The sequence below is a fragment of the Schistocerca gregaria genome, chromosome 9 (assembly GCF_023897955.1).
Source record: "Schistocerca gregaria isolate iqSchGreg1 chromosome 9, iqSchGreg1.2, whole genome shotgun sequence".
NCBI classification, from domain to species: domain Eukaryota; kingdom Metazoa; phylum Arthropoda; class Insecta; order Orthoptera; family Acrididae; genus Schistocerca; species Schistocerca gregaria.
This window is the reverse complement of record NC_064928.1, coordinates 149,409,738-149,435,356: the sequence shown is the minus strand read 5'-3', so window position 1 is coordinate 149,435,356 and position 25,619 is coordinate 149,409,738.

Genomic DNA, 25,619 nt, shown 5'->3' with positions numbered 1-25,619 from the left:
GTTTGTAATTCAGAACCTAACTGTGGTCCCACTGTTTTTAATTAAGATCCCAAATTAAATATTGCTCCATATTAACTGGTTCGAAATTCTTTTCGCCCCTAAAATTTCCCGTATATCTAACTTCCTTCGCCATAGCCGTAAAGCTATCTGTGTTCGATACTATTTCAGAATCTTGTATCATTGATCTCGTATTCTGTGAATTTTTTGATTCAGAAAAATTTTGAACTGGTTCCGGACTATTTTCCCAACTTATTAAATTGTTTTCTACTTCATTATTCATTATACTTTTCTCACGTGTTGGCGAGTTCGCCATGTTAACAATTTCGTCATTCTCACTATCCAACATTTTTGCCTTTTTCATCGATCGTGTAATCATTTACAAAACATACAAAACTCGTCACAATACGAAAATTACACAAAGTATAACACTTTATCACCAAACCATACCATTCACACGAAATGCTTCCCGACAAACATGACTAAAGAACAATTAAAATCTTCATAATTGCACAAAATGACAACTACAAATGTTCATTTACCAAATCTACACATACAATATAGACTATAATGACTAAACTACAAATTACTACAACAATACTACTGTCTGCTATTTTTACTATCAAAAGAATTCCAATGGACGATCCAGGCAGGGACGCCACGAGCATGGGGGCTTAATTAAGTAGAATGCTAATAATTTTAATTTTTTTTAGTCGCTGTTTGTCCAGTTACACAGTCTCGTAACCGGTTGGGGCTGAATAATATTAGTATTGCTCCGCAATCTGACTGTATAGAATGACAACAAAGAATGAAAGGAACTTTGTGTTAACACAATTAATTAATTAAGTCCCCAGCAACTATAAAAACTACGAAACAACAAAGCACAAGTATAACTGTTCTGTGTGTGGAAGTCTGCTTCAACGTACATATCTGGCACGGTTCTTCCTCAATACGACAAGATGCTTTAAACGCCATTTACAATGAAGTAATTAAAAAAACCAGAAATACTATGATTGCACATAGAAACCAAAATTACAGTCAAATACAAGAACACGAGCCAGATGCTTTGTTTGACTGAACCTGTGACCAAGAGGCATTGTTATTTAGGACGTATAAAATAAAAAATTTTCTTTACCTTCATATATATTGACGAAAAATACACTTTGATCATTACAACATCCCCAATCGAATAATATATGGTGTCTTGCCCAACAGAACAACTAGTACTCTATCAACGTCTCAACAAGCACAGATCACGCCTACCTCAGAACTACTACTGCCCTCAGCAACTTCTCAGCGGCAACTGCCAGTGGAGGTGGCTGATTAATACTCTTTGGCGCAATCTCTGGCGCTGTGGCTCAGTGTAGCCACCTTTCAAGTTCGAAGACTTGTTTGATGCAGTTCTCCATGCTACTCTATCCTGCACAAGCCTCTTCTTCTCCGAATAACTACTTCAACTTACATCTTTCGGAATCTGCTAACTGATTCATGTCATGGTTTTATTCTACATTTTGTATCCCTTCCAATTTCCTCGAATATTAAACTGGTGATCCCTCGATGTCTCTGAATATGTCCTATCCACCGATCCCTTCTTCTAGCCGGTTCGTGTCACATATGGCTTTTCTTACCAATTCTGTTCCGTACTCCCTCATTAGTTACTTGATCTGCCCATCTAATATTCATCATTCTTCTGTAGCTTCTGTTCTATTCTTGTCTAAACTATTTATCATCCATATTTCATTTCCATACATCACTGCACTCTACACGAGTATTTCACAAAAGATTTCCTGACACTTAAATCTATATTCGATGTTAACAACCGTATCTTCTTCAGAAACGGTTTTCTTGCCAGTCTACATTTTATGTCCTCTCCACTTAGGTCATCATCTGTTACATTTATGCTAACATGAAAAATCTCACATACTACTTTAAGTGTCCCGTTTCTGAATCTCATTCCCTGAGCATCATATGATTTAATTCGACTAAATTCCATCATCCTTATTTTCCTGTTGTTGATACTCGTCTTATAGCGCCATCCTCCTTTCAATACACACTCTATTCCGTTCAAATGCTCTTCCAAGTCCTTTGCTGTCTCTCTCAGACTTACAACGTCATCAGCAAACCTCAAAGTTCTTATTTCTTCTCTCTGAACTTTAATTCCTAGTCCAAATTTTCCTTTGGTTTCCTTTACTGCTTGCTCAACGTACAGATTGCATAACTTCGTGATAGTCTACAACCCTGTCTCTCCCTTTTCAACTACCGTCTTCTTTTCATACCCACCGACTTTTTATAGCAGCCGTCTGGTTTCAGTCCAAGTTGTAAATAGCCCTTCAGTCCCTGTATTTTACCCCTGCGACCTTCCGAATTTCAATGAGAGTATTCCAGCCAACATTGTAAAAGGCTTTCTTTAACTCTGCAGATGCTATAAAAATAAGTTTGCCTTTTCTTAACCTGTCCTCTAAGAGAAGAGGTAGAGTCATCTTTGACTTGCGTGTTCGTACATTTTTCCAGAATCCAAACTGATCTTCACTGAGGACGGCTTCTACGACTTTTTCGATTCTTCTGTTAAGACTTCGTTTAGTAATTTGCAGTCATGACTTAACTGATAGTTATATTCACATCTGTGAGCACCTCCGGTCTTTGGAATTGGAGCTATTACATTTTTCTTGACGTTTGAGGGTTTTCCGCCTGTTTCATATATATGACACAGATTTTCAGTAAGAGGATTAATTTCATAAAGTTCTCAAAAGTTTTGTAACTTTCAGTCATAATTATCAGGGTGTCAAAAATAAAAGAAGTAATAAGTACACTTACATTGTCCCAATTTTAGGTGCAGTGTGTAGCTTATTTACGTGCTTCTGGATCAAAAAATTTTCATCCAGTGTCTTCTTCACCTGTTGGAACAATGTGTTCTGTGTTCTGAGAGCAAGAATTCGCTTTATGTACGCCACCGATGTATAGCTTTCGCGCCTATGGATCTACGTCATGTCATGCACCTGCTTTGGTAATGATTCTTTTAGAGGTAATTACGTTGGAATTTGTGTTACATTTCCTTTTCAGCCTATGTTGAAGATTTAGATGATAATTACTTACACCTGGAAAATTTCTGCCCCTCAGCTTTCCTGAATGCTAACGATTGAGAACTACTTATGAGCCGGCCAGAGTGGCCGAGCGGTTCAAGGCACTACAGTCTGGAATCGCACGACCGCTAAGGTCGCAGGTTCGAATCCAGCCTCGTTCATAGATGTGTGTGATGTCCTTAGGTTAGTTAGGTTTAAGTAGTTCTAAGTTCTAGGGGACTGACGACCCCATAAATTAAGTCCCAGAGCCATTTGAACCATTTTTAAACTATTTATGAACAACTGATTTACAAATAATCAGCTCATCGACTGACATATAACACAATTTGTATCTGCGAAAACAGGGATACACCACTACTGTGGTACGGTTTGATAAATCCCAGAGACAAAAACAGAGTCTGCCTTCCGCCACAAACGAAGCTAAACTGATGTCAACTGCAATAAAGCCATCTACAACTTGCAGAAGTAAGCCGACGGAGTGTTTGAGCACAAAATACGCCCTGTCTCCTGAAAACATTGAGAAATACTTTGGCTGGGGTAAGTGAAAGGCCAGTGCAGCAATAAAGGTTTAAGTAACATCAACGGATCGAAGGTTCTGTAACTGATGTAAGGGAAGTAGCATGCAAACAGACGAAATATGTCGAAACTGAAATGTAATGAATGTGGGCTGTCAACTGAAAATTAGAACGGGACCCGAATTCCAACCAGGAATTCCTACTCACCGCGATGAGCAGATAAACCGCATCTGGAAAAATTTTGAATTGCCATGCATGTTCACATTGTTTTTGTTATCAACTTTTTATTTGCAACAGCGTAAGCAGAACAAAGCAAATTTCTGAATGACAAAAATATGTTCCACTTGCTATCGTTGATAGAATTAACATATCGCTTTATTTGGCATTTCCCCAGTGATGAGAACTGTCGACCTCGTAACAATTTTCTTGTGTGTGAAATACCTGCAGATATAACAATACGAATATGAAACAACCATTTTGCTTTAGGCGATAGAATGGAAACTAAAAAAATACTAATAAAGAAGAGAAGAGAGGAAAAAAGTACCGAAAGTAATAAAAGAAAGGCTTTATGAGAATAGAATACTAAATATTAAACGTTTTGTAGGGAAAAAGTCAGACATTAGAAATGACATCGACAGAAGGCAGGAAAGGGTAACATTCCGGAAATGAAAAAAGTAGGAGACAGCACAGGGAGCGAACAGCCACAGGAGTTCGTACTTGATCCCGTTTGATCCGTATTGAAACGAAAGAAGTGAAATAACATACTACAACACGTCAAACGGACTTATTTAGGTTACAGTCAACAAAACTTACATTGGTTGTACGTTGTTAATATCTATTGGGGTAGCCTACATTGAAAATAAAATAAAGTAGAATTACAAAGCGGCCTACGTAAAGTAAATTAGAATAAAATATTTTACTGTATTACCAGACTTTGAAATACAAGTCAAGGCATCAGATGTCCCTTGTGATGCAACACACCACTTTCAAGGACAGAGCGGGCAACATAAATCATGGTCGAAATCGGTTACAGCATTGTGAACTCCACCAATGATTCTAGTAAAATATGTAGAAAATAAAGAATCTTTGCAGAAACTATTTGCAAACTTCTCACTACTCGAATGCCGACGGTAACGGCCTTTAGGAGAGAGCAGAGCTTGTGAAAGTTGCATCAGCGTTCCTGAAGCACGGCTTTTCTCCAGTATGTTTGTCTAGCATTCCCACATACAGCTGGCCGCTTTTAAAGCGTCCCGTGGTCTGTGGTCACAGGACAGAGCTAACAGTCGGCTCTGGTGACATTAAAAGTTTCAGTACATCGTTTTGTGCTTCCAGTGTAAGTTGTGGAAGGAGCCATTCTGGCTGCTGTGTTTTGCGGTTGTTGGGAGCACAGCGTACAGCTTTTGAAACACGGCTGTGTGTTCAGAACCATTCTTCGAACTAATTGCGCTGCAATAAAAGGTTCACAACATCTATGAAGGTTGAGGTTTCTGTAGTGGCGACACTGGCGCAGAGATGCATCGCAACACAATAATAGTGCTTATACAGGCTGGACGAAATGCACGGTGCATCATGTATCACTTGCACCGTAAATATTTTTAAAATGGAAACTGCTATTGATGTGCTGTTTCCACAGAATGGACGGGTAGGCAGAAATTCGTATGGTTAGCCAGTGAATAGATAATACATAATGTGATCAAAAGTTCTAGAGGGTTATGTCGGTGTTAGTATAGCTACCAGCAGGGTCACCAATGCCGCACAGGCCAAAGGGGAGCAGACACACGAAGTGTGTCCCACAATGACCTATCATTAGCCTGTCTCCTATCCTGTTCTAAACCTCTCACTTTTCCTCACCATTATCAACCCTTGTCAGGGATATGGCGAAGTCCTTAACAGCAGCTACGGCGGAGAAGAACAGCTTTAGTACGGCACAGCTGGCGGAGGAGGCATCCTTTCCCTGCTAAGGGCAAATGAGGAGTGGAAAGACTGCCTTGCGCTGAAGAGGGATCTTCAAAGGCTGAGGGAGTAAACCCTGAAAGAAAATCCTCAGATGCGTTAGGCTTAGCAGGCCAGCATATAACTGAACCACATGTAGCGGGTGATGTAATACTGTGGTGCCAGAATGTATCACAAACTACAACAACAAAATCTGATTCAAAACTGAATGTGCTACAGCTGGAATGAGGTCCAGGACTCAAAGTTATTTCTATAAGATTCTGTGCCAAATTCGAGGCTGAGTAGGCTCCTTTTTCACCATAACACTTGGGGGAGGGGGTAATTTTTTTCGAAACTGAGTATCACCGCCCATTATTTGGATCAAAGGTGCCCACAGACTCCTACAAAGCATTAAAAGCGTGGTACCCTGCAGCGTCACACTAGATCTCGGCGGAGCTTCAAACATGTCTAAACGTTCGAAAAAAAGGCCAGACTTCAGAAGTTCATGTGAGGAGGACAAGGGTTAGTGATGTCACATTGGCATCAAATTTCACCACAATTCTGTCCAGCTCCACCGCGGACGTGCCATACAATGCGAAGGTCGTCACATAGCAATTCGCCCCTTCTTTCGACGCCTCCGCAATGAAGATCAGAGCCACAGAGCCCAACAATGAAATCACCCAAATTTCCCCTAAGTTGTAAAGAAAACTTTGGGACACAGCGCCCCTCCTGTTTCATAAGGAGCGATCAAAAACTTCCCGTTTTATGGCGTTGCTGCAGCGTATATGCAAACCAGTGTGATACGGGTATATAAGCACCGACATGTTGGTAAGTGGTTAATGTGGTCTTCAAGCGGAAACTTATTTTCGCCCCTTATATTTTGGCCAACCTCCATAAATTCAATAGCCTTGCATATCAGCGTCTATGTTGCCACTACTAAAACCCCAAACTTCATAGACGTGAATCTTTTATTGCAGCACAATTAAAATGACAAAAGGTTTTGAAGATAAAGCGAACCAAGGTCTGTGATGTATTGGCTACATTGTTAGACGCAACAGTTCTGCTAAAAAGACTGACTACAGCACGCTTGTCCGTCCTCTTTTGAAGTCTTACTGATGGCGAACTACATCGGGAGAAACTATCATAATAACATAAGGGAAATCAAGTTCGCACAGATGTATGTAGGTATTCGTTTCTTCGCGCGCTGTTTGGAATGTGATAATAATAATAATAATATAGTTATTATTATTATGAAGGTTGTTATATGAACCTTCTGTCAGCCACTTATGCGTGATTTGCAGAGTACCCATGGAGATATAGATGAAGGTGTAGCTGTAGATTACGCACCGGTGTAACCACCTCTTCCGTCGGAATGGTGATTTCCACACATTTCGCGATTAGAAACTACATGTCTTGTGTGATGAGCAACAGGAGGTCGTTCTTGACAACGTCTGAGTCTCGTAACGCCCCGCAGATGAGTCAATCCTTCTCTAAGGACATTATAGGCCTGTAACCCCACTGTGCGTAATCTCAGCAGAGTCAGTACTGCACCCATCTGTGCCACTGGATGGACGTCCTTCTAAACACAAAGAATAATATCTGTATATTGTAAACTGACCTGCCTGAAAATACAATCTACTTTACACTTTTTTTGAGTCATAAGTTCCCTGACTGGTTTGATGCGGCCTTCCATGACCTTCTCTCCTGTGCCAATCTCTTCATCTCAAAGTATCTTTTGCAACCTACGTCCTCACTTCTCTGCTGGACAGTTTTTGCAGTCTACAGTTCCCTGTACTACCATGGAAGTCAGCCCCTGATAACTTGACAGATGTCCTGTCATCTTGTCCCTTCGCCTTGTCAATGTTTTCTACATATTCCTTTCCACTCCGATTGTGCGCAGAACCTCCTCATTCTTTACCTTATCAGTCCACCTATATTTCATCATTCGTCTGTAGTACCACATTTCAAATGCTTTGATTCTCTTCTGTTCCGGTCTTTCCATCAGTCCATGTTACACCGCTTTACAATCCTATGCTCCAAACGTATATTATGAAAAATATCTTCCTCAAATTAAGGCCTATCTTTGAGACTAATAGACTTCTCTTGGCCAGGAATGCCCTCTTTCTCGGCGAACTCTCAAACCAAGCCCCCTCTGTTCAACGATAGCTGAAATTCAACGGATTAAGGCGAAAATAACTTCTCTTATGCGCCACCGTCTCGACGGCACAATAGCACTAACAAGATGTCACGATTGTGTACCAGGAGAACCCCCATTCATGCATCATATCATCCGAGAGAAGCGGCGGAGTCGGGGAAAGCTAGTCAACGCCCTCGACATGCCAGATGGTCGCCGATTAATGTCCCAGAATGATACTGTAATCCTTTGTGGATCACTACAACCAGTACTATGCAGCAGAGGACCAGAACATGGGGGTAACGACTGATGTCCTCCGTCCCTTGACTGGTACCCTTGACGGAGCTGCTGCGGAGATTCTCAAAGCGACACTTACGGCTGATGACGTCGCTCATGCTCTTCATAAGGGTGCGACAAACAAAGGCTCAGGTACTGACGGATTTTCGCTGGAGTTTTACCGCACATTCCACGACATCATGGGCTCACACTGGATTGTGATGTATGAAGAACTGATGAACCCTGACCTTCCCATCCCAAACAAATTCGTAGAAGGCTTTCTTATCCTGATCCCTAAGTTATCGGGAAGTCGGGGAGTTGGACATATCGGCCGTTGACCATGTTAAATTGTGACATCAAGATTTTTACCCGTAATATTGCCGCTCGCGTTAGGCGCCTCATCCCTCAAGCCATTTCTCTGGATCTAACGTGCTTTGGTGGCGATTACCATCACCCGGCCGTTGTGGTCGAGCGGTTTTAGGCGCTTCAGTCTGGAAACACGCGACCGCTACGGTCGCAAGTTCCAATCCTGCCTCGGGCATGGATGTGTGTGATGTCCTTAGGTTGGTTAGGTTTAAGTAGTTCTAAGTTCTAGGGGACTGATGACCTCAGATGTTAAGTCCCACGGTGCTCAGAGCCATTTGAACCATTTGATTACCGTGACGTCATAGCCCTGGCCACGACCTGCCGCAGTCGCGGCGCCTTAGTGACACTGGACTTAGACCACGTCTTTGATAGAGTGAGGCGTGCCTTTCGAGATAAAGTACTCCGACGGATGGACTTCCGTCACAGGTTTATACACATTGTCTTGCGGCTATTCCGTCCCGAGTGCTGGCCAATGGCCCATGTCATGCGGTCGGTCCGTCAAGGATGTCCGCTGTCGATGGTCCTTTTCGCCGTCGCCCATGGTCTGAGGAGCCAGTTGACAGGGATAACAATGAGGGGGCATGCTTTCGTCTGCCGCACCTTTGCAGATGACGCGGTGTTCTTGGTTCTATCGGAAGATGAAGTGCGAGAGGCACTGGCATGGATCAACCAGTACGGGACTGCTGCGGGCGTGTGAACCTGCTATGTTCGTCGGTAGAGGTCTTCCAGCAGAGAGTGTGGCTCCATTGCCGTTAGTGGACAAGCTAAAATGTTTGGGGGTCACCTTCACGCGTGATATACAGCGCACGATCTCCTTTATCTATAAACGCCTGCTTCAAACTATCACCACGAACGTTCGTGGTAACCTCCTGAGAGCACTGGACGTGATGCAAAGGTTGGATTTTGTTAACAGTCACCTAGTCTCGCGACTGCCCCATTTAGCACAGATTTTACCGATCCGAAAGGCAATGGCACACAGACTGCAGGCGCGTTCGGTTACTGTGTGGTTCTCCGACGTCAAAGCGAGAGCAGCTGACCTTTATGTAAGTACGATGGTTACATCGTGGACACGCAGCCGAACCGGATTATTGGGAAGCCTGATTGACGAACTGGCCCCTCCCTCTCGAGTGACACCCGTTGCAGTGGTCCGTATTTCTTCCTCTCTCTCACATGTCAGGACCTTTTCCATCGAACACAGCTACGTCCATGCCTACCAGTACCAGGAAACCCACGGCACGTGACGTTTACCGCCTAATGATGAGCAATCATATTCGGAATGTGGAAAGCCGATATCCAACGATCGCATGGCCCGTGGTTTGGCGCAATAAAAGATTCAAACTACTGAAGGCACTAACTACTGATAAGCAGAGTCAGCAAATGAAAGATTTTAATAGAGAACAAACAATGTAGTTACCTTAATAGTCATTATATATATATATATATATATATATATATATATATATATATATATATCAGTTCATGACATCAATTCTTACAAATTTCAAAACTCCATCTCTCTCCCCACGTCCACCACTGCTCGCGGCTCACCTCCAACTGTGCAACGCTACGCGCTGTTAGCATCCAGCTGCCGCTGCCCAACACAACAATGGCAGACAACAATGCAAACCAGCCACAGACTGCACGCGGCACAGCAAGTGATTTTCATACAGAGCGCTACGTGGCGGCGTTTCCAATAAAAAACCCTAAACAGCCTACTTACATGTGGAAAGCCGATATCCAACGATCGCATGGCCCGTGGTTTGGCGCCCTGTGCACCATGTCTTCCACGACACGAGCACTCGTGCGACATGGTATGTCGTCGTTAATGGAAAATACATGACAAAACTTCGTATACATGCCATAAAAATGACAGATTCGCCGCTGTGCCCTTGTTGTCACACGTCTGATACGGACGAACATCGACTGATGTATGGATCTGCTGCAGAGGTGTGGCAGCTGACTCAGAAGATCCTTGCCTTTCTGCTGCGTACGGCTCCCCATGCCATTACACCTCAGTCTCTTCTGTTCGCAGATGAGACATACTTCCCACGTAAGAAGACCAACACTGTAATCTGGAAAAAAAGTCCTCTCGATCTCCTATTTGTTCCATGAAGGCGATAAGAGCGTTCTTGATTTTTGGACGTTCCTGCAAGATCGCTTTCCTTTTCTCGTGCACCAACCGCGATACCGTCTGTACTATGCCAACTTTTTGAGTAGTGTCTTCTTAGAACCCTTCTGCAGCTGGGGTGTCCCAGGTATGAGAAGCTGATTTCAGTGAGATTGTGTAACACCAGCACTCGGTCCAGTGTACCGGCAAAGTGCAATATTCTTAGCAAAGACGAGCCTGAAGCATGCGTAACTACCTTACGATTCAGAGCTTGGTTCAAATGGCTCTGAGCACAATGGGACTGAACTGCTGTGGTCATCAGTCCCCTAGAACTTAGAACTACTTAAACCTAACTAACCCAAGGACATCATACACATCCATGCCCGAGGCAGGATTCGAACCTGCGACCGTAGCAGTCGCACGGTTCCGGACTGCGCGTCTAGAACCGCGAGGCCACCGCGGCCGGCTGGATTCAGATCGCGTCAACCCACAAGTTGATGGGATACGGATGCCATTTTGTCTGTCCTGCTAGCAGGGCGTTTCCTTTAATTCCCTTTATGTTTTGTTTGTTATGCTAATGGCAAATGTTCAAATGGCTCTGAGCACTATGGGACTTAACAGCTGAGGTCATCAGTCCCCTAGAACTTAGAACTACTTAAAACTAACTAACCTAAGGGCATCACACACATCCATGCCCGAGGCAGGATTTGAACCTGCGACCGTAGCGGTGGCGCGGTTCCAGACGGAAGCGCCTAGAACCGCTCGGCCACACCGGACGGTTGCTAATTACAAATCATTACTTTTCGCCTGGAGAGCGTCCTATGTGATCCAAACAAATAACAAAGAAACATAAATTTGGTATGATACATGATCTAAAAAAAAGGGAAAGAAAAAATTAAAAATAAAATGTGGTCATAGTATCGGATAATAAAGCGGACGAGCCGTGTTTTATTATTTATTTATTTCTTCCACAACATTATGGATTCTCCGGTCATTCAAATGTTTGTTCTCTTTCTGTAGCCTTGGCAGTCGTCATACTATACATTGGTTATAGAATATGAGTCATATGGTAAGAATACTTTACCGTCGCAAGTAAACATGATGAATAATGAGAGCAGGCGAGATACCCATAGACGTCTCACAGAATTCATACAACAAATAAATAGATATGAACTATGTTACAACTAAATAATTCAAGAGTCAAAACTTCTAAAACTTTAAAACCATATGTATTTAGAGAGCACAGAGGAACTATGCGATTGTGAAACTGTTGCGTTCATATATTGTAGCTTATGTGACGAACAATTATGTTTTCATCATTTCCTTGGAAGCGATCACATTCACATTCATATAAACACCTTAATAGGGCTAGGAGGCATATCTCACTCACTCACCAGGCGTAAAAATTAGGTGCTTTGGTCAAGGGATTCCTAACGTATGACACACGTACTAATTCCGAGTCTGACACACCAGACGCGATTTTCGATGGAGGATTCGGTTGACTTCTCACCAAACGATTGCGGTTTCCATTCGAAAGCCACTCCCCTGCGGCTGCTAATACAACAGTTGTACAGGATCAACTGCCATTATATGTCGCTTCCTTACACCTCGTTGTTACACCACGACGCAGGTACAAATTTGAATACAGCGAACACCGAAAAAAAATATTAGCTTCAGGGAGGTCTGAATGTGGCTCGGCCACTTGGTAGACCAATACTGTGACCACTGCGCCATGACGCCGCTGCTCTGCGAGCTTCCTCTACCTTCCAGTTCTTTTACTTGGGCCGTTCACTCTTTCTATTTTGCTTTTTTTCATATTTCAGTACACCTTCTTCCTGTTTTCGTGCTTGATCTATCTTCAGTTTTTGACAGGTTGCAATCTGGGTCCTCTTACCACTAAATCTGAAGGGGGTGCGGTTGGGAGTTTCCCTCGTCACGATTTTTAACTCTTCAGTGGCAAATATAGGTGTTAGAAGGGGACGCTGAGAGAAAGACCGGATATGCGCGGAAGAACCCTATGGTCCTAGTTTCACTATTTCCAAATTACAATGCATTGGGCACGTGCATAAGAGAATGAGGTCCAGATTGACAACGTTATTGGAAGAAAAGTCAAAAATATTACTGGAAGATGGTAAGAAGATAGGTTGTAAAAGCCGCATTACAAATGTTGAGACAATCACACTATAGAATTGCATATTTAGAAATTTGGGGTAAGAACTATTGAACCAAACTGCTGAGGTCACCGGTCCCTAGGCTTATGCACTACTTAATCTAACTTAAACTAACTTACGCTAAGGACAACACACACACCCCAAGGGAGGACTCGAATCTCAGACGGGGGCAGCCGCGCGAAACTTGACAGGCCGCCCTAGACCGAACGGCTACCCCACGCGGCCACTATAGAATTGATATTGCTTGGCCATGAGAACAAATGTTAGTAATTTCGTAAACATGAAAGCTGTATGGACCATGTTTTTCCGTGAGCGTTCCACAAATGAACATCCTCAGAATTTTCTTTGCCCCAATGATCCAGACGAGGAGAAGTCCAACATACTGCCACTAATACTGATACTTTGTTGGAGACATTTCTTCATAGGAAAATACAAATTTTTAACTAATGTGTAAATTCTGCCATTTGGAACCAGTTACCAAAACCCATCTTTGTAAGATTACATACTTCAAATTTTGAGTTTATGATGCAGCTTAATGCTTGCATGATGGTGAAACAAGGAAACAGAATGTTGTGGAAGCGTTGGGCAAAGACACCTAGTGGAACAACTGCAGAATCGTTGGGAAAATTTATAAAGAGGGAATTTCCAAAGCAGAAAGTGCTAATTTAAAATTCACAAAAGAAGGAAGACAGAAACGAAAAGAGAGCAAGAAGAAAAGAAGATCAGTTATGAAACATCCCCTTAGTACAATTATACATGACTGTGCTTAAACTGACACACAATATTTTTTTTAGCGCAAAGCAGTCTGACTTTCAAAAATCCCTACAAAAGAATGGCCCTGACTAACATTAACCTATACCTTTCACAAATTACTTACCTCACCAAAAATCTTCGTTACTCGAACTACTGCAATAAAGCGAGCGCCAATACTGCCAGCTAACTAAGAGATTCAAACTACTGAAGGCACTAACTACTGATAGGCACAGTTAGCAAAAGAAAGATTTTGATAGAGAACAAACAATGTATTTACCTGACTAGTTTCAAAAGTCGTAATGTATAGAGCAATAAAGCGAGCGCCAATACTGCCAGCTAACTAAGAGATTCAAACTACTGAAGGCACTAACTACTGATAGGCACAGTTAGCAAAAGAAAGATTTTGATAGAGAACAAACAATGTATTTACCTTACTAGTGTTCAAAAGTCGTAATGTATAGAGCACTGCATGACATCCAGTCTTACAAATTTCAAAACTCCACCATCTCTCTCCCCACATCCACCACTTCTGGCGGCTCACCTCCAACTGCCCAACACTACGCGCTGTTAACATCCAGCTGCCCAACACTACAATGGTAGACAACAATGCAAACCAGCCACAGACTGCACACAGCACAGCCAGTGATTATCAGAGCGCTACGTGGCGTTACCAATATAAAAACCTTAACAGCCTACTTACACAGTACGATTCAGATGATGCTCAGTGTGATGCAGGAAAATATTAATGGGAAGTAAGTCTCATAACTAACTATACTAAAACTGGAATCTTAAACTTTAAAATGATTCTTTGGAAATTACATTTCATTATTTGCCAATATTTTCTGAACCAAGTAGCCTATAAAATGTGGTAAGGTTGTGGTAAGGATGGTAATAAGTTATTGTAAGCAAACCAAAAGAAACTGTTTCCTGATCACTAATATAAAAAGAAAGTGAAATTATATTTGTGAAAAATTGAAAAACAGATTTTCTTGAAATCCATGAAAGGTATTTTGTCCATTTTACGAGTAAATACAGGCATATATGTTACAAAGATACAGGAAAAGATTCACTGTTATAACTGTTTTGAAAAGTCTACTTATACAGCATTCGCAAAACACGTATAAAAATTGCCTCCCGTCTCCGTTTAGAAGGAGCAATTCAGATCTGAAATGGTTAAAATGGCTCTCAGCACTATGAGACTTAACAGCTGAAGTCATCAGTCCACTAGAACTTAGAACTACGTAAACCTAACCAATCTAATGACATCACACACATCCATGCCCGAGGCAGCATTCGAACCTGTGGCCGTAGCGTTCGCGCGGTTCCAGACTGAAGCGCCTAGAACCGCTCGGCCACTCCGGCCGGCCAGTTCAGATCTCGCCCCCAGGTGCCTTGCATCTACAGACCTGTCAACATTACTGTGGAAGACAGCAGTAATGCCAATACATTTATGTAGACTGACGTTACTGAACATTATTAATATTCAAAGATTTATACAATGACGGGGGAAAAAAACAACAAAACCAAGAAGGAGTTGAGTGAGATTAAACGAAAGTTGGCAGGCGTCCTTCTAAATCCGAAACATGACGTCTATTGAAATTTTCCGCCTTCGGATAAAAGCGGCACTAGTGGCGCCACTATAAGGATGCAAATTAGTTTTTTTAAGTGCTGTATCTGTCGTGAGCGTTAGTTATGTTTGAGACTGAACATGGTGAGTTGATGCTAGGGAAGAATTACTTAAAGGCGAGAAAGGCGCCATTATAAAAGCCTGATTGAGCTTGAACGAGTTTGTGTAATAGGACTACGAGAAGGTCGATGCTGCTTCTGCGATACGGTAGAAAGAGCTGGGCAAGTAAGTACCCACTGTACATGATTGCACACAGCGGTGGCTGCTGGAATGTTCGGTCACAAGAAGACCGGGCTCCGAACGGTCCTATGTCACTACCGAGAGGGAAGATCATAGTGTTCGGCGTATGCCTCTATTGCATTGTGCTGCGTCTGCAGCAGCAATTTCAGCAGCAGTTGGTACCACTGTCACACAACTATTTGTTACAAATCGAATACTTAAAGGACAACTCCGAACCAGAGGGCATTCCACTGACCCCAAACCATCGCTATTTACATGACAGGCGTCAGCTCACTTGAGGGCAGGGTGGAGGTCTGTTGTCTTTTCTGAAGACAGCTGGTTCTGCCTCAGTGTAGATAATGGCCATTCGTTGGTTAGGAGGAGGTCCATCGAGGGCCTGCAGCCAGCCTCTCTGCGTCCTAGACACACTGGACTTACACCTGGAGTTACGGTCTCGGGTGCGATTTCGTATGACAGCTGGAAGACTCTCGTGGTCATCCCGCGCAGCAAGACTGTAAATTTGTACGTCAGTCTGGTGAGTCGACCTGTTTTATTGCCATTCATGAACTGCATTCCAGGGGGCGTTTTCCAACAAGATAACGCTCCCCCACACGCTGCTGTTGTAATCCTACGCGCTCTCCAGAGTCTCGTCATGTTGCCATGGCCTACTCGATCACCAGATACGTCTCGGACTGAGCACGTTTGCGACATAAAGGACGACAAATCCGACGTCGCCCACTGACCGACTAAGTGCAACAGGCATGGACTTTCGGCCTACAACTGACAACCAGGCACTTGTACAACCGAATGCATGCATGTATGCATGCTTACATTCATGATTTTTTCAGACACACCTGTCATTAACGTACCACAATTTCAAATGTACCGTGGCTTTTCTCGCGCTTAATGAACCTGTGATCTTGCAACGTTAATCACATACATATGCGACCCACACAATTTATTCTGTATAAATCAATACTCTGCAATAATTATATTTTTGTGCTCGAAATTTTTCCCCTCGGTGTACAACCGTATTACAGTTTGGGACTGTTTGATTCTATCAACAACATTATTATTTTTCTCGTGTCTGAAACATACAAATTTATAGTAGCCATACACATCAATAAATAAATATATTGTGCCCAACAGTTAGCAACCTCCAAGGGGCTTGGAGTGGCTTGCAGGAGACCATTCTTCGTGCAGGATGTAGGGCACTAAGAGCACTGAAGCAAGTGGCTTGTGGTTTGTCCTTGTCCATTACCGCCTACCATGCAGGAGGCCCGGGTTCGATTCCTGGCAAGGTACTGTATGTTGTATGTCCTTCACCATCATTGACTCGCAAGTCACCGATGTGGCGTCACCTAAAAAGGTCTTGCAATATGGCGTCCCAACTCCCCCGAATTGGGCCTCCCAGCCAACAATCACATACGATAATTTCCATTTTGTCCTTGTCCACAAACACAGGACGTGTCTTCTGTTCTGAAGCCCCATATCTTCAGGTTATCTCTGGATCATCCAACTCCTGATAGTAATCTAAAGGTTTCCGCACCAACCAGCTTTCATTGTGTCCAGGTGGTAGTTTTTCAGATTCTGGCATCCATTTCTTGCATGTGAGGCGTCGACTTCTTCCACAACTCCACCCTTGCCTTCTCTGGTGAAACTGTGAGATTCTCGGGTGTCCTCAAGAAGTTCTTTCGCTTGCTCAGCAGTTGCTGTGGTGGATTATGTCCGTGCAGTGGACGGGCACTTTTCTGTTCCAGATTCAGTCTCTGGCATGAGATGACCTGTACCAGACTGGGGAAGCATATTCGGCAGTATAAAAGCACAATGCCATTACAGAAGATGAGCCCCACTATGTCCCCGCTAGTTTGCAAATTAGGTTGTTTCGAGTGGAGACTTTCATTTTGGTGGCCATGCAGTGGGTTCTGAATGTCAGAGTCATATCGAGAGTGGCCACGCGGGGTAACCGTATGGTCTAGGGCAGGCTGTTCCAACCGAGCTCCATGAGAGCGGAGCGCTGCGGAGCGCTCACTGCGGCAGCTCGGAGCCCGCTTGGAGGGGGAAAGCGAACTCACTGCCATCTGGCCGCATGCAGCCGCAACTGACGCAATAATCCGTGTTCAGTGACAGCTATGACTAGCCACAGGAGCCTTGTACTTCTATTGGGGGATACTTTTCTATTCATTGAGAGGAATGGTCGTCCGCAGTGTCTTGTATGTCATAAAGTATTTAATTCTGCAACGAGGTACAATATACAACGACATTATACACGTCTTCACGCAGCGCACTACGATCAGGTAGAAGGCGTTGCACGCAGAGAACTGGCAGCCAGGCTTAAGAACGACATACACTCCTGGAAATTGAAATAAGAACACAGTGAATTCATTGTCCCAGGAAGGGGAAACTTTATTGACACATTCCTGGGGTCAGATACATCACATGATCACACTGACAGAACCACAGGCACATAGACACAGGCAACAGAGCGTGCACAATGTCGGCACTAGTACAGTGTATATCCACCTTTCGCAGTAATGCAGGCTGCTATTCTCCCATGGAGACGATCGTAGAGATGCTGGATGCAGTCCTGTGGAACGGCTTGCCATGCCATTTTCCACCTGGCGCCGCAGTTGGACCAGCATTCGTGCTGGACGTGCAGACCGCTTGAGACGACGCTTCATCCAGTCCCAAACATGCTCAATGGGGGACAGATCCGGAGATCTTGCTGGCCAGGGCAGTTGACTTACACCTTCTAGAGCACGTTGGGTGGCACGGGATACATGCGGACGTGCATTGTCCTGTTGGAACAGCAAGTTCCCTTGCCGGTCTAGGAATGGTAGAACGATGGGTTCGATGACGGTTTGGATGTACCGTGCACTATTCAGTGTCCCCTCGACGATCACCAGAGGTGTACGGCCAGTGTAGGAGATCGCTCCCCGCACCATGATGCCGGGTGTTGGCCCTGTGTGCCTCGATCGTATGCAGTCCTGATTGTGGCGCTCACATGCACGGCGCCAAACACGCATACGACATCACACCGGTGTCAATGTGTTCTTTTTTCCATTTCCAGGAGTGTACTAGGAGACGTAAGTTTAAAAATTGCTTCGTAATACGGAGGGTATCAAAACATGCAACATAGTTCGTGTTCTGTAATGCGTTTATAATTTTCAGGTGACTGAGACCGGAGAAAACACTACCCGAATCTGCAGTTCGAACAAGCTACAGGGTCGCTCACATCATTGCGACGAGTGGCAAACCGTTATCGGTGGGACCACTCGTAAAATCGTGCGTGGTAGCAGTTGCAGAATGTTTGTTTCCAAAGGAGGTGCAGGCAATTGAAGGGGTTTGCCTGTCGAAGCAAACAATGTCTCATCGAATCCTGGACATGGCAGCGGATTTAGAGAGACAGATCAGGAAAAAGGCGGAGAGCTTTGATGCATTTTCAATAGCGCTTGACGAAATCACCGACATATCGGACTGTGCTCAGCTTGCAGTCTTTGTGCGTGGTGTCGACGTGGAGCTGCAAGTAACTGAAGAACTCTTGGATGTGGTACCACTCGATTACATCGCAACAGGACGCGACATTTTTGAAGCTGTTTGTGAGTCAATGAACAATATTAATTTGCCGTGGGATAAGCTCCATTCTGTAGCGACAGACAGTGCACTACAAATGATCGGGCGTCACCATGGATTTTCTTCTCGTTTGAAAAATAAAATCAGGGACGAATTCGGGAAAGACATTTTGACTCTTCATTGTTTTATTCACCAAGAGGCACTGTGTGCTGAAACAGCAGAGTTAGGTGGCGTTATGAAAGATGTCATGAAGTGTGTATATTTTGCCGACCGCGGCGGCCAAGCGGTTCTAGGCGCTTCAGTCCGGAACCGCGCGACTGCTACGGTCGCAGGTTCGAATCCTGCCTCGGGCATGGAAGTTAGGTTTAAGTAGTTCTAAGTTCTATGGGACTGATGACCACACATGTTAAGTCCCATAGTGCTCAGAGCCATTTGAACCATTTTTGTGTGGATTTTGTGCGGCGTCACGGTATGAAGCATCGCGAATTCAAAGGATTCCTGAAAGACACGGAAGCGAACTATGGGGATATACCTTACCACAGTAAAGTTCGTTGGCTGAGTCGGGGAAAAGTTCTTGATGTTTTCTTTACCATTCGTGAGGAAATATCCCTTTTTCTCTACATGAAAGGGGAAGAAATACGTTGTCTGAAAGATATGAAATGTATGTCAGACCTGGCGTTCCTATCTGACATAACTACGCATCTGAATAATTTAAATCTGTCGTTGCAGGGCAAAGGGCAGCTAATCGTTGACATGTGTGACCAGATCAAAGCGTTCATGGAAAAGTTACTTTTATTTGAGAGGGAGATGAGTAATGGACGTTTAACGTTCTTCAGTCGTCTTGCTTCTTTAAAACTACCTGAAGGTACTACTGTCGGCGATTACAAAGCAAAGTTAAAGCAGCTCATCACGTCGTTTGAAACACGATTCCGAGACCTCACTAGTTTGGAAATGGAACTGGAGGTGTCCAGCACTCCTTTTTCAGTTTCCCCCGATGCCTTGTCATCGTCACTTCAATTGGAGATTATTGATTTGTTGAATTTGTCACGACGGTATCGTTCATTACAGCAAAAAACATTTTCCAAGCTTCACAACAATGCCGCTCACATCATGCGCATGTTTGGATCTATGTATTGTTGTGAACAGCTTTTCTCAGCAATGAAAAGAGTAAAAAGTAAGGAACGATCGTTTCTTTCGTTTCTTTAAGATGCAACAATGAAGGCCATCCTCCGCATTAACGCTGCGAACACTTTGACGCCTGATATTTCCGATCTTGTAATGAAAAGAAAATGTCAAGCTACAGAGGCCCAATAAATTTAGTATGCAATTTCCTGTAAAACAGTTGCTTCTTATTTATTTCCTGAACATCGTATTTCCTGGTGTAGCGTGTCACCACGTCTTAGCAGCTAAGAGTATGAGGTTGTCAGTCTTGTAAGACGCAGCTGGCACATCAAATTGCTGGCCTTACCGCCTGCCTCAGCCAGCCGTGCCACGTGCCGGCGTGGCGGCCCATTGAATGGTCACAGCGGGCGACACGGCTCCCTGGAGCAGGGAGCGCTCTGCGGCTCACAACGGAGCCCACGAGCTGGAACAGCGTGGTCTAGGGAGTCTTGTCACGGTCTGGGAGGCTTCACCCATCGGAAGTTTGAGTCATCCCTAGGGCATGGGTTGTGTGTGTTGTCCTTAGCATAACTTAGTATAAGTTAGGTTAAGTATTGCATAGGCTTAGGGACCGATGCCCTCAGCAGTTTGGTCCCTTAAGAATTCACACACGCACACACATATTTGAACATTACAACGAGAGTTCCTCCCAAGTATTTAGGGGTGTGATGCTGCTGCAATTGAATGCCTGACCATTCAATATCTAGGTCACGATTAGCTTCCCTGTTCCTTAGGTGAAAGGCTCACACTTGAGTCTTCAAAGGGTATGGTCTGTGTTGGTTCCGACTGTAGTAGACTGATAGTCTTGTAAGTGCAGTTGTCAGGCTCCTTTCCACTGTTTCAAAGCATGAGCTCTGCGTAGCAAGAGCTAGATCTTCTGCATATGAGAATCTCTTCGTGCCCGGGGTCAATGGCTAGTCGTTGGTATAAATGTTGAAGAGAAGTGGAGCCAAGATGCTTCCCTGAATTAGTCCATTTTTCTGCGCTCTCCAGCGACTGCGTTGCCCATGAAATTCAACAAAAAACTTGCGGTTTTGGAGGAGGTTACTGATTAATATAACTCGGTGGGCATTCTTGATCACATTGTATAATTTTGCATAGTGTAACCGATGATGGACAGTATCATATGCTGCTATGAGATCCATGAAGACCACGCCCGTTACTTGAATATAACTGAGAAGAAAAATGGTTCAAATGGCTCTGAGCACTATGGGACTTAACATCTGTGGTCATCAGTCGCCTAGAACTTAGAACTACTTAAACCTAACTAACCTAAGGACATCACACAGATCCATGCCCGAGGCAGGATCCGAACCTCCGACCGTAGCAGTCGCGCGGTTCCGGACTGACCGCCTGGACCCGCTAGACCACCGTGGCCGGCTGACTGAGAAGAAGGAACAGTGTTCGAATATATGTGTAACTCAGTTGCTGAACATACAGTGTTAGTAAATTTATTAATATAGATGTCTGCTTGTGAGCCGTGCTTGGCTCGTGTTCCCGCCATCATGTATTTTACACCTTGTTTTCAACGTACTTTCACGTCACTGCGTTAATTTAAATTACTACTGTCACTGAGTTGCTGCTTTGACTGACCGTGACCGGCGCTAGCAGTGCCTATCGATATATCCCCTCTCGTAGTATCTTTGCTCGACTGCTATTACTTCCCGGTCGTTGTCTCTCGTAAGCGAGATCAGGTCACGAGTTCGGGCGGCCAGTCAGTTGGAACGCGTCTAGATCGCAGTCCGGACCTGTCAGTCGGGGAGTTGCAATGCGGCACTAGTGCAGTGGAGCAGTGAGGGCTGAGTATACATGACTCGCCCGACCATCTTCGCCACGCATCACTTGAACCGGCCACGGTCTTGATGGATTGTCGGTCGGTCTTCCTACCAAACGACGCGTTTTGGCTCGCCGATCGTTCATGAGTCGGCTGTGTGTGTGTGTGCATCGACTCCTGATTTGTCTTCGTGAGTGCTTAGTTATTGTTCTGTGTCGTTCAGGTCTTCGTGCAAGTGTTTTTCAGGTTGTGCGTGTAACTCGCGTTATTTCCACTGACGACTATTTTAGATGTTGTCCGCATTCTAAACGAGTCGGTTGGTTGGTGTGGACCAGGCAGGATATATCCGCGCGGTACAATCGGCTGGGTCCGCTGGTGGTCCTTGCGCAGCTTGAATTTAGAGGCCACCTCAGCTACCCATACAATAAAATTAAACTACATAAAATATCCTACAAAAATTTACTGTACACTTTTCTCAAGGACCAACAGTTCGCTCGCAGATGGAGAGAAAATAACGAAAATATTGGACACCGCGCTTGCGTCGTAGCTGAGGTGCTTGTTGTGGGTCAGTTTGTGTTGGTTTACCGACTTGATGGACTAAAAGTACCTTGTATCAGATTGTCTGTCCTCACTTTCTCTGCACCACTGTGGTACGTCGTAAACAAACATCCCTTACACCCTTGTATACTGTATACGCTTCTCAGCCGCTAACACGGGCTGTGGGACCCGGTGCGCGCGGTGGCAGAAGCGGGCAGAGTTTGCGGTGCTCCGATCTCTCCGGCGTGTTTGATCTGCCGACACGCCCTCACCCCTCGCCCCATCGCCAGCCTTACGCTACGCCGTTGTGTTCCTCTCCTCGCTATCCGAGTCGGCGTCTGGCGCCTGCCGGCAGTGTTTACCCAGGAGCCTGTTGCTGCCAGCTACCTGACACAGGGAATACGTAATGGCGGCGCGGAGTTTATGATTTATACATCGGCCAAGTAGGCTTGCACTGGAGCACGCTCCCTGCCAACTGCTCGGCGCGGCAAAACGGATTACGTCAGCCGCGCACCTTGTCTGCCCATCTCACCCCTCCAAAGCACACACACCTGTTACTGCAGACACACGATCTCCTCGAGTTGCCTAGAAGCAAAAACTTATTTACGCGGGAAGGAAACGTAAGCAAGGATAGCAAAACAACGAAATTTTATTTGGAAATAATAAATTCCAACTATCAGTCGTCCTTTGGAATTTTTATTGCCAGATCTACGTTTCAGCTAGAAACTAGGCATTCTCAATGCACTATCCTTTTCTGGTCAATGCATGTAATGCCTGTTGGTCTGGCTTTGTACACAGTTCATGTATTCCATGTTGCTAGCCGAAATCTAGATCTGGCAATAAAAATTCCAAAGGACGGCTGGTAGCTGCAACATATTATATACAAATCAAAATAACGATCGCTGCATGCAACAGCCTCTGAATGGAGGGTAACCTAACGAAATTTTACTTTACGTAATATTTCTCTTTCTGTTCGCAGTCTCGTTGAATTTTTATATATGACATTTTCGCCTTGGACCGCACGGTTTATTATAATTTTCTTAACCATAAGCCGTTTTCAAGTGGTTACACTGCTGCAATTAGTAATAAATATTAAAGTTAGAAGTTCCACGGGCAACAAACAAAAGTGTTTCTAGAAAGAGAGAATTTCATCGGAAATAGTTTGGACTGGTAATTGACAAAAAATTCTCACGTTCTAGAAACGCAGGAGTTATGGACATCTGTAAAAGTAGGCACATGCCAGGATTTATCAAGTGCATCGACTTGTTACGAGAAAGTGAAATGAAAGATATAGGCAAGTAAAGTAAATTCAATTACCAGTATGTAATAGAACTAAATCTAGTGAAGCTGGATTCCTGGTTTCTATACTACGATAAAAATATAAGATTAATATGTTAGGAAATAAATTGAAATGCAACGTAGTCATTAAAGTAGAAAGAACATCATCAAATCGAAACATCAGTTCTCTCACAACATGTGATCAAAAGTATCCGGACATGACCTGAAAATGACTTACAAGTTCGTGGTTGCCATCCATCGATAATGCTGGAATTCAATATGGTGTTGGCCCACCCTTAGTCTTAATGACAGCTTCCACTCTCGAAGGCATACGTTGAATCAGGTGGCAGCCCATTCTTCACGGAATGCTGCACTGAGGAAAGGCATCGATGTCGGTCGGTGAGGCCTGGCACCAAGTCGGCTTCCAAAACATCCCAAAAGTGTTCTATAGTATTCAGGTCGGTACTCTGCGCAGGCCAATCCATTACAGGGATGTTATTGTCTTGTAACCTCTCCGCCAAAGGCCGTGCGTTACGAACAGGTGCTCGATAGTGTTGAAAGATGCAATCGCCATCCCCGAATTGCTCTTCAACAGTGGGTGCTTAAAACATCAATGTAGGCCTGTGGTGTGATAGTGCCACGCAAAACAACAAGGGGTGCAAGCCCTCTCCGTGAAAAACACGACCGCACCACAACACCACCGCCTTCTACATCTACATCTACATCCATACTCCGCAAGCCACTTACGGTGTGTGGCGGAGGGTACCTTGAGTACCTCTATCGGTTCTCCCTTCTGTTCCAGTCTCGTATTGTTCGTGGAAAGAAGGATCGTCGGTATGCTTCTGTGTGGGCTCTAATCTCTCTGATTTTATCCTCATGGTCTCTTCGCGAGATATACGTAAGAGGGAGCAATATACTGCTTCAGTCTTCGGTGAAGGTATGTTCTCGAAACTTCAACAAAAGCCCATACCGAGTTAAAGAGCGTCTCTCCTGTAAAGTCTTCCACTGGAGTTCATCTATCATCTCCGTAACGCTTTCGCGATCACTAAATGATCCTGTAACGAAGCGCGCTGCTCTCTGTTGGATCTCTATCTCTTCTATCAACCGTATCTGTTACGGATCCCACACTACTGAGCAGTATTCAAGCAGTGGGCGAACAGGCGTACTGTAACCTACTTCCTTTGTTTTCAGATTGCATTTCCTTAGGTTTCTTCCAATGAATCTCAGTCTGGCATCTGCTTTACCGACGATCAACTTTATATGATCATTCCATTTTAAATCACTCCTAATGCGTACTCCCAGATAATTTATGTAATTAACTGCTTCCAGTTGCTGACCTGCTATTTTGCTGCTAAATGATAAGGGATCTATCTTTCTATGTATTCGCAGCACATTACACTAGTCTACATTGAGATTCAGTTGCCATTCCCTGCACCATGCGTCAATTCGCTGCAGATCCTCCTGCATTTCAGTACAGTTTTCCATTGTTACATCCTCTCGATATAACACAGCATCATCCGCAAAATGCCTCAGTGAACTTCAGATGTCATCGACAAGCTCATTTACGTACACTCCTGGAAATGGAAAAAAGAACACATTGACACCGGTGTGTCAGACCCACCATACTTGCTCCGGACACTGCGAGAGGGCTGTAGAAGCAATGATCACACGCACGGCACAGCGGACACACCAGGAACCGCGGTGTTGGCCTTCGAATGGCGCTAGCTGCGCAGCATTTGTGCACCACCGCCGTCAGTGTCAGCCAGTTTGCCGTGGCATACGAAGCTCCATCGCAGTCTTTAACACTGGTAGCATGCCGCGACAGCGTGGACGTGAACCGTATGTGCAATTGACGGACTTTGAGCGAGGGCGTATAGTGGGCATGCTGGAGGCCGGGTGGACGTACCGCCGAATTGCTCAACACGTGGGGCGTGAGGTCTCCACAGTACATCGATGTTGTCGCCAGTGGTCGGCGGAAGGTGCACGTGCCCGTCGACCTGGGACCGGACCGCAGCGACGCACGGATGCACGCCAAGACCGTAGGATCCTACGCAGTACCGTAGAGGACAGCACCGCCACTTCCCAGCAAATTAGGGACACTGTTGCTCCTGGGGTATCG